Genomic DNA, 11,458 nt, shown 5'->3' with positions numbered 1-11,458 from the left:
ACAGCTCAGAGGTCAGCTGCACATAAAAATAGTCACAGGTTAGCCTAAATATTTTGGGAGCTGGACCTCATTTATGGAACTGTTTAATTTTGTGCCGCCTATCTCTATATTATACTCACCTGTCATATAGGACATACCATATTTTCCGGACTATAAGTCGCTATTTCTTTACTCGTCTTGCTGGTCCTGCGACTTCTATTCCAAAGCGACTCGTCCATCCAATGTAATTTTTTGGGACAAATACACTACGTTTCAACTAAGGCCACCAGATGGCGCTGTTTAGTCTTGTGACGCAATTGAAAATACTGTGCCGCCATATACGTAAATGCGACTTATACACCGGTGACCTTTTTTCTCTCTCGCAACAACGCGTTTTTGTTTACTGGGTGTGACTTGTAGTCTGTGAAATACAGTAAGCGGGTTTAATTTCCAATCACCCACCCTTTTCTCCACCCCGGACACAAAGCTCCAGCGTGGCATCTACACCTCTGTATAATCAAGGCTCGGCGTTTTCCGTTTTTACTGATTTTCACCGAAAAACACCCAGATTTTTCAACAGGCGCAGATCGGTTTAAACCGAGTTTCAACCGGATTTTATGTTTCCACGGAGCCAAAAGTTGTTCCTGTTCATGTGAGGTTACGCAACAGCGCCCTCTTGTGGCGAAATCCGGCATGCCGGGTGGCTTTGAAAAATAAAAAACTGAAAATGCTGAGCCTTGAATATAATTGATGGAACCCCATGTAACCAGAACATGAATAACAATATTATCATTCGTTAGTGCTGTGTTGGTGCTGATTCGTGCCACAAAAGCTATCGTTTGTGCTGTAAGGGTTTTGGAGATATCAAGCGTTATATCTTATAGGCAGTGACGTCACTCTGCACCCCATTACGGTCCAAATCGTTCAAAACCGCTCTCGTTGTTTGCACTGCATCAATGCTGTTTCTGGAGACTTGTAACTTATCAGGCATGACTGCCCACCTCTCTCAGCCAGGACTCCAGTTTACGAGCGATACCATGGCTTTCAGGGGAGCTCCTGTTTTTTTTTACTGGGGGACACTTGCACGTGGGGGACACTTGCACATGGGGGACACTTGCACGTGGGGGACACTTGCACATGCCTCAAACAAAGTGCTGACTGTGACTCTTGTTGCAAATAAACATTTATAGCTGCAAGCATGTAGGCCTACTTGCTTTATGTCAGCACATCTGATATACAGGGAATGTGAAGGTACGTCACCCGCGGTGTATGCTACGACGGGGGCGCCACCTTGTTAGGAACGCACTCTGTTAGCCATGTAAAAAAATGCAAACAAGAGCCTCAAAAAAGTAATCTCTGAGCAATCTGTTCATTGGAAAAACTCAAAATGAATGTATTTCGACTCGTGTAATGTGGCCCGGCTTTATTGTCTTGTACTTCCATATCATCTGGATAAGGTCAACCGTGAATTCAACAGCAACACAATATAACATAATCGGTTAACGACCACATCAGACCTCCACACGGGTATCAACACCAAACATCACAGCATGCTACACTACGGCCAACTAAAGCAGGGCGCTGAATACTCTGCATAGTTTCTCAGCACAAATAAGGCACGGACAGCTCAAAAACCCAGCAGGCCAGCCTGCCTACAAGGGACTGAGTCCTCAACAGTTGAAGTTACCCATCACATACACATGAGCACAATCATTTCTCGGTAAAATTAAGACATCAAATGCGAGGGTCACGTATCAACACACCAGCCTATAACAACATACGTACGTACGCATGCATGGGCATTGTAAATACCAACAGAAACAGGCCAGGCTGCCTACACGGGATCCAGCCCTCATCGACACCCATCACATACAACACAGTGCTAACAGTGAATAATACAGTTCATTCTATAAATACACTGTCCACACCTCTTTTCCCACTCACATCACATCTCACGTGGATAATGACATAAGCGCGTCCGTGTACTGCACTTTCATCCGCGGTGATGCTGATTTTTGAATTGATCTCCTCAATATTTGAAACAAACTTCTTTCGCATTTGCTGTGCAATATGGCCTACAATTTAAGCACACGAGTGATCCGACTTGTGTACAGTGCCTACTTTTGCGCCATTGAGCTCCTGAAGCTTCATCAAAGGAGGGAGCTTTTCATAAGATGCGACTAGAAAAAAATAAATTCAGAAGGATGTGTCTCGCTTCCATCCATAAAACGCAATGACATGGAAGAGGTCAATCTTAAAGAAGCTGTTCATGTGCACCAAGCAGAACTGAAGCAGTGGGTGATGGAGATCTGTCATGACAGCGAAAAGCTTGCAGTGGATGATGGTGATCAGGACAATTTACACTTTCTTCCCGAGCTTGTCTCTCATCTCACATCAACGGCATGCTACCCATGTGATGAAGGACTCGTCCATTCCAAGTTGTTTAGTCACTTGATGAGGTGGTGGGGATCAGCCAATCAGCGCCCTTCTTATTAGATCAGATGATGAAGGAAACTCGTGAAGGTGCGATATAACGGGCTATCGGGTTGCCATGAGGAGTTGGGAGAATTCGAGAAAGACTTTACAAATATTCTTTCAAGTCGGTGACGGAGCTCTTCCCGTTCTAAAGTGTGTGTGCGTGCAGCAACTCGACCATACACACACACACCACTTATTATCGATAAACATCTTTGAAAATAACACCCTTGCATTCTTGCCGGTGCGCCACAGCGGACACGTATTCCCAACCGGATACAACTACAGCAGTGTTTCTCAACCCAGTCCTCAAGGACCCCCTATCCTGCATATTTTCTTTGCAACCCTGAATAGGTACCTGTTTGTAGTTATTCAACCAATCAGCAATGAATTTTGTCAGATGTTGCACACCTTGCATAATTAAGTGCTGCGACATGATTGGTCGAGTAAGTACAAGCAGGGCTACCTATGCAGGGTTACAATGAAAATCTGCAGGATAGGGGGTCCTTGAGGACTGGGTTGAGAAACACTGAACTACAGGCCTAGCTAGCAAACCTTCATTACAACCTGCCTATCTGGGCAGGCATAATGGTGCCTCACTTTAAAAATAAAAACCACACAGCAAGTTCTGCCAGTGTTGAGGCAGAATTCAGTAATGTAAAACATGGTCTCTTCAAGCATGATAACTTGCCAGGCCGTGTAGACCGCTTCGTTGTCTGTCGGCGACGGCATACTGGAGGCAAGATGGAGCTGTCCTCTGCACCTGTGATGATTTCAGCACACACGGAAAAAAGCTCTTAAAGGTGGAGGAATCCACATTAGGGCATGGGAAACAGCATCGGGAGGTCCTTGCAATATCAGAAGATGAACACACCATTGACAGGAGAGAGTAATCTACCAGGGGACGGATTTGTTGAAAACTGGAGAGGCCCTCCCTGCTCTCCCACCTAAAAAGAGGAGTTCTTCCTACCTTAATCCTCGCCCTGAGTTGTCACACGTAGATCCAATCTCGGAAAGAAAACAAACCAAAGTTTGTCTTCTAAGAAATGGCAACTACACAGCCAAACAGCCCGTTCGAGTCGGCAAAAGCCTTCTGTGTGTAAACAATACTGGTGCCTTTGATTCCTTTTGCCAACGTCTGTTGTGCGTTCTGTGACAGTCAGGCATTTTGCAATCATGTCAAAAAGAAGAGGAAATGATTGAAATGTTTTACTGAGTGAAAACCAGTTTCACAAAGGGAGTGCAACGTGATGTTTATGTACAGAGGGCAAAAATACTGTCTGATACACGTGAGTCTGTACGGCTGAAGTCCGGTGTTCATCGAGTGAAGGCCGTATGTGACATAGCTCGTATCATCACCACAACTATGAAGCAAGTTGCGAGTGTGACAAACACGAGTCAGCGCTCCTCCCCACACTGTTGCCAAAGCACGGGACATTCAAGGGGGAATCCCTCTGTTCCCTGTCAATGTTAACATTTTACAAGCTGGAGGAACGGGTCAGCTACAAGCTGCGCTGGAAGACGGACTACTACTCAATCCATCCACGTGTTTGAGGTCACTGAAGTTACCTGATGAGGGGCCAGGTAGCTTGAAACATGACCCTTCATCTTGAAATTGCTCTGCCACGGCTCAGTCACACACGGCTACACTACCGGACAACTGTTGTGTAGAGAAACAGCGGCGGACACCAATTACCCACTGTCTGAACTTCCGGTCAACTTGCAACTAAACAAGGAATCATTCACACTACGAGGAATTGTTGCATTCATATCAGGGCCATCGAGAGATGCCCTTGGTCACTATGTGGCCTACTGCATCGAGAGATGCCCTTGGTCACTTTGTGGCCTACTGCATCGAGAGATGCCCTTGGTCACTTTGTGGCCTACTGCATCGAGCGATGACCTTGGTCACTATGTGGCCTACTGCATCGAGCGATGACCTTGGTCACTATGTGGCCTACTGCATCGAGAGATGCCCTTGGTCACTATGTGGCCTACTGCATCGAGAGATGCCCTTGGTCACTATGTGGCCTACTGCATCGAGAGACGCCCTTGGTCACTATGTGGCCTACTGCATCGAGAGACGCCCTTGGTCACTATGTGGCCTACTGCATCGAGAGACGCCCTTGGTCACTATGTGGCCTACTGCATCGAGAGACGCCCTTGGTCACTATGTGGCCTACTGCATCGAGAGACGCCCTTGGTCACTATGTGGCCTACTGCATCGAGAGACGCCCTTGGTCACTATGTGGCCTACTGCATCGAGAGATGCCCTTGGTCACTATGTGGCCTACTGCATCGAGAGACGCCCTTGGTCACTATGTGGCCTACTGCATCGAGAGACGCCCTTGGTCACTATGTGGCCTACTGCATCGAGAGACGCCCTTGGTCACTATGTGGCCTACTGCATCGAGAGACGCCCTTGGTCACTATGTGGCCTACTGCATCGAGAAATGACCTTGGTCACTATGTGGCCTACTGCATCGAGAGACGTCCTTGGTCACTATGTGGCCTACTGCATCGAGAGACGACCTTGGTCACTATGTGGCCTACTGCATCGAGAGACGCCCTTGGTCACTATGTGGCCTACTGCATCGAGAGACGACCTTGGTCACTATGTGGCCTACTGCATCGAGAGACGCCCTTGGTCACTATGTGGCCTACTGCATCGAGAGATGCCCTTGGCCTACTGCAGAAGATCCTCCTTGATCTGGGAGAAATATCATTACCTTTCTTTGTCAGGTCACAACAGCCTCTGAAAAAACAAAAATACAACCCCACGCTGTGTTTTTCACAAAGGAAGGTTAAAAGCCCTACTCATAATCTGACTTAGACGACAGGAAACTTTAGTAAATGGTTTTGAACAAACAGGCTATGCTCTATTCCTGATGAACATGTTGAACGGTCCTGAAAAAAGGACATTGCATTTTTTTTTTGTGGAGCCTTTTGGGGGATGATTTGGCAGCTATTTCTCTACGTTGATTTTTATTTGACTTTTTACTGTTCTTGCTGTGAGGTTACCACATCACTAACCCTCAGTCTTCTGTTTCCCTGAGGAAATATTATATTTGCTGTTATCTCTGAAAATAAACATGACATGAAAAAACAACCACCAATTGTCTGACCGATTGTCTGACCGATTGTCCGACCGACTGTCGAACCGCAGAGCCAGGATGAGGAACAATGCGGATTGTGTCCTGACCGTGGAACAACGGACCAACTCTTTACCCTTGCAGAAGTGCTGAGGGGGACATGGGAGTTTGACCAGCCAGTCTACATGTGTTTTGTGGACTTGGAGAAGGCTTATGACCGTGTACCCCGGGGCACTCTGTGGGGGGTACTGCGGGAGTATGGGGTAGCGGGGCCGTTGCTACAAGCCATCCGGTCCTTGTATAACCAAAGTGAGAGCTGTGTCCACATTCTTGGCACAAAGTCAAACACGTTTTAGGTGGGTGTCGGACTCCGCCAAGGTTGTCCCTTGTCTCCGATTCTGTTTGTGATATTAATGGACAGGCTCTCAAGGTGCAGCCAAGGTGAGGAGTGTGTCCATTTTGGGGACCTCAGAATTGCATCGCTGCTCTTTGCAGATGATGTGGTTTTGTTGGCTTCATCAGAATGCGACCTCCAGCGCACACTGGGGCGGTTTGCAGCTTAGTGTGAAATGGCCGGGGTGAGAGTCAGCACCTCCAAGTCTGAGGTCATGGTTCTCTCCCGGAAAATGGTGGATTGCTCCCTCCAGGCTGAGATGAGTTGTTGCCTCAAGTGAAGAGGTTCAAGTATCTCGGGGTCTTGTTCACGAGTGAAGGTAGGATGGAACAGGAGATTGACAGGTGGATTGGTGCAGCATCAGCAGTAATGCGGACGTTGTACCGGACCGTTGTCAAACATTATCCGAGTATTTTCAAACAAAGCTCACACAATATGGACACAACATCCAGCCTGCTTAACGTGGATATCCAACATCACGCTGACTATCTAATGTGAATAACCCACCATTTCAGTTTGCCTTGTGTGTGCAAACTGGCTTGGCCAAAGGAACACATTCTGAAAGGGGTCTTGTCTCATTTGACCATCGAGCAAGACTGACATTTAAAGATCAGACCAGAAACCAGAAACCATCTGCACCGCGTGGGTGCTTTGTTCTCGTTCATGCTAACAAAATTAAAATGAAAAATAAGAAAAGAGAAATATTTCTCTTTTCTGTTTATTTTTTATGTGACTAATGACTAAGTTTCGCCTCAGGGATCAATTAAGCTCGCACTTATATTTCAACAACTTCAATGCCATGTTTTATTAACGAAGATTTTTTTTTTACTGTTTTACCTCCTGGCATTGTTTTTACAAGCATGTTTAATTAATATTCTCATTTGTAATGCTTCAGTGTGGATGGTTTCGTTATTACTGTCAAGCAGTCTGTAAATGCACTTGACGGACTACAAACATGTATTGTGGTGTTTTGCCGTTTGGTTTGATTGGCCTACGAAGACTGTTGGTTGAACGGATTAGCTTGCTGGTGTCCAATGATGTGCCGTGGGGAACCGTGCGTTATCAGATTCAGATTCAGAAAACTTTTTTGATCCCAAGGAGGGCAAGTGGTTTGCAGCTTACCCAGTCCATACACACGACTCAAAACCTCACAGGCAAGCTGGTCACGTCAAAGGCAACACATCAACATACACAGGTCAATACCAGGAAACATCCAGCAGCAGTGCACCAAAGAAACCACCTTGTTATAGTTCATATAAATAACCGAGTTTACAAGAATGTAACTGTCATTTAAAATGACTACTGTCGGCATTTAGTAACCTCATACCGGGAGGAAGGAAGGACTTCGCCTAGCAATTTGATGTCCTGAGGCCTCATTTATGCTCAACATTAAATCCATCCATCCATCCATTATCCGAAACGCTTATCCTGCTCTCAGTTTCGCGGGGATGCTGGACCCTATCCCAGCAGTTATCGGGTGGCAGGCGAGGAGACACCCTGGACAGGCCACCAGGGCCATCACACAGGGCCACCACACACACACACACACAAGCCAGTTTGCACATACAAGGGAAACTGAAATGGTGGGTTATTCACGTTAGATAGTCAGCATGATGTAGAATATCCAAGTTAATTAGGCTGGATGTTGTGTCCACATTGTGTGAGCTTTATTTGAAAATACTCAGACGAGGTTTGACAACAGAATTGTGAGCATGATGGAATATGAAAAAGCTTGTGAGGCTGAAACCCCAGGAACAATGTAGTACGGCCGACTCACCTGACCTACATGTCTTTGGACTGTGGGAGGAAACTGGAGCACCCGGAGGAAACCCACGCAGACAACATGCAAACTCCACACAGAGGACGACCCCCAAGGTTGGACTGCCCCGGGGCTCAAACCCAGAACCTTTTTGCTGTGAGGCGACTACACTAGCCACTGTGCCACCGTGCCGTCTGCTCAACGTTAAATACTGTAGTGAACTCAGGGGCAGCTGGGAAGCGAACTCGGGTCACCCGCACCACAGGCGACTTCACTAACCAGTCTACTAAACGGCCCGACCCATTAGCCAAGGGCTAGAGAGTCTAGTCATCTGTGGTCGTTACACTACCCCCCTCCTTTGGGAAGTGCGTCCCAGCGCTTCAGCACACCAGCTCTCTCGTGCCTCTGGGCCGCACGCGCTTCCAATGGCCTCACAGTTTCACCATCCCACTTCTGATGCTGATGTGGTGAATTCAGGAGCAGCCGGGAAGCAAAGCCCGGTCACCCGCACCACGGCCAACTGCGCTAACCAGTCAACTAAGGATCCAACCCATTAGCCAAGGGCTAGCGAGTCTAGTCATTCGTGGTCGTTAAACTACGTATACAGATACGGACGGTGCCTTCTGTCCATACCCTGTATTTCATGTCGTCCGGAAATCATGGGGGCGGTGTAGCAAATAGTTCAAGCGAGACCAGCGAGACACCACGAAGACAACTTAAAAATGGCAGAACTCTTTGAGGAGAGATTGTGCAAGTTGGTGAGAAATGTTAAACATATCTAAGATGTCACCTCACCTGGGTACAGAGACAAGGATCGACCTTCTCCGCCATCGCCGTGTTTGTTGCTGTCAGAAACTTTTGACACTGAACTGCCCTCTAGTGGACGTATTGCTTAGCATCCATAGCAACGTAAAGGATGCATGGAAGTATGTGGGCAGTGACGGTTAGTTTGGAATGGGCTGTTTATTTTCGTATGTAAAGGGAGACTAAATTAGCCTTAAGGGGCACATCATGATGCTGGCCTGAGAGCATCACAGTGGATTCACAGGACAGAACTTGGTGAGACTGGCTGATAAGGCCTTTTACTTTCTGGACCGCACGTTTCTCACAGAGCGAGCACTAGTCTCTTTGCTGGGCTTCAATCCCCCCCCCTCCCTTTTCACCCCAATTGTCCCCCACCCCACTCTTCTGAGCCGTCCTGGTCGCTGCTCCACCCCCTCTGCCAATCCGGGGAGGGCTGCAGACCACCACATGTCTCATCCCATACATGTGGAGTCGCCAGCCGCCTCTTTTGACCTGACAGTGAAGTGTTTTGCCAGGGGGGCGTAGCACATGGGACGATCACGCTATTCCCCCCAGTTCCCCCTCCCCCCCTGTACAGGCGCCCCAACCGACCAGAGGAGGCGCTAGTGCAGCGACCAGGACACACACCCGCATCCAGCTTCCCACCCGCAGACACGGCCAATTATGTCTGTAGGGACACCCGACCAAGCCGGAGGCAACACGGGGATTCGATCCGGCGATCCCCATGTTGGTAGGCAACGGAATAGACCGCCACGCTACCCGGATGCCTGGACTCCAATCTTGGAACAGACTTTCACCATACCTACTACTATCCTCCACAGAAAACCCATTAAACCCACAACCAAATGAGAACGTTAGAAGACGTTCAATGAACGATTAATAAAAATTAAATGAAATAGGAGCAGACGTGAAACGAGTTCAGCTTCCGCATTAAGTGAATTCTTTGTTTTCCATGCTTGACAACCGACTAAGCTTACATCGAATTTGAGTTGAGAGTCGAACCTGTTCCTAGATACTTATACTATGTGCTGATAATCTGAACGTCTTCGCCATGTATAATACAGGCCTCTGGTTTGTTACTCTTCTGCCTGAAATAAAAAATGAATTCCTTAGTTTCTGATATGTTAAAGTCGAGGACGTTATCATCCTACCATCTGACGACGGCAGGTAGGGCACAACCATGATCTGACTCCAAACCCTGGAGAGGAGACAACAGGGCGGTGTCATCAGAGAATTTCACAAGCTAGCTGCTCTCTAAATCCAGTTAAAACTCATCTTTCTGCCTTAGCCTACTATTAGTTGTCTTTAAGTGGAGCGCTTCACAACCTGTACTGCATGGTGGGTCGGTTTCTGTCTCAATGAATTTACCAACCACTGTTCTGCCGACCAGCTTATAGAGTAGAGATGGTTGACTATTGCAAACTGTTCTCTTCTCTCACGCCATTCCTCTCTCTCTGAATGATGTCTTCTCCTTTCCCTTCTTCTGTGTGTGAATGGTGTGATGTGAGTCTCCCCCATGTGCACGTGCAGTCAGTTCTCCTCCCAGGTCTCCATGGTGACAGTGGTCACCGCCTAGACACTGCTTTTCATCCCCCTCATCGCATTTTCTTATTATAAATCCATATAATTTTGTTGTTCTGTTTCAACGTTATAGCCTTCTCTCACTCCGATGTCACTAATGTCTTTTCCTGTCTCTTCTCCCACGTATGTGTTTGATGTGATGTGAGTCTCTCGTGTGCATCCATCCATCCATTAGCTGAACCGCTTATCCTGCTCTCAGGGTCGCGGGGGATGCTGGAGCCTATTCCAGCAGTCACTGGGCAGCAAGCGGGGAGACACCCTGGACAGGCCGCCATGCCATCACAGGGCCCACACACACACACACACACAGACACACACACACACACAGTCATTCCTAGGGACCATTTCATACGGCTGATTCACCTGACCTACATGTCTTTGGACTATGGGAGGAAACTGGAGCACCCGGAGGAAACCCACGCAGACACGGGGAGAACATGCAAACTCCACACAGAGGACGACCCGGGACGACCCTCAAGGCTGGACTACCCCGGGGCTCGAACCCAGGACCTTCTTGCTGTGAGGCGACCGCGCCAACCACCGCGCCACCGTACCGCCCTGTAACTGGTCCGTTTCTTTTTATTAATAACTGATTCAAACCTTTTTGCTATCCAAGGCTTGTTATTTGGATAAGTAACAACCTTTCTAGTTGGGATGACTGAGTCGACACAGAATGTGATGTACATCGAGACAGTGTCAGATAGTTTGTTAATGTTACCACAAGCATCCTAAAACCACTGCCAGTCTGGCCAGTCGAAACAGGCTGTAAGAGCGGAGACGCTGTTCTCTGACCAACTCTTCACCGTTCTCTCCACGTGCTCAAGGCACCTGAAGGAGGGTTCGAACATAGGCGTAAGAGACACACTACGGTGATAGGATGCATCGAAGGAAGGCACTGGCAACATCTGCAAGCACCGCCCACTGAACCATAACAAAGGCTCAGCACCGACGCTACATAAATGTGCATCACGCGCGGCGCGTAGGGCACCAAGTGCTGGAAGGGGCCCCAAAACAGCCAAATTACCATCATAATAATCGTAATCATTAATTATTTAAATTGAAGCTGAAGCACAACTACAATAGGCACCATTATAGGCAATACAAGATATACATAACTGCTCAAAATAATGAAAGGAATTATGGCCCCCCTCTCCCCCATCTCCCTGTGGTTTGAGCCTGCTTTGAAATCAACGCAGCCGCAACAATTTCAGAAAGAACGGCGCCCGGAAAAAAGAAAGAAAGAAAGAAAAAACCAAGAATGGCATGAGACCCCATATAGCTTATGGTGAGAGAGTGGCAGTGGTCCTGAACCAGCTGATGCGGTAAGATGAATAACATTATTCATGCAGATGTATAACAAACTGAGCTTCATTT

This window comes from Lampris incognitus, chromosome 18, assembly GCF_029633865.1.
Source record: "Lampris incognitus isolate fLamInc1 chromosome 18, fLamInc1.hap2, whole genome shotgun sequence".
In the NCBI taxonomy this organism is placed as follows: domain Eukaryota; kingdom Metazoa; phylum Chordata; class Actinopteri; order Lampriformes; family Lampridae; genus Lampris; species Lampris incognitus.
This window is presented reverse-complemented; position numbering follows the sequence as displayed.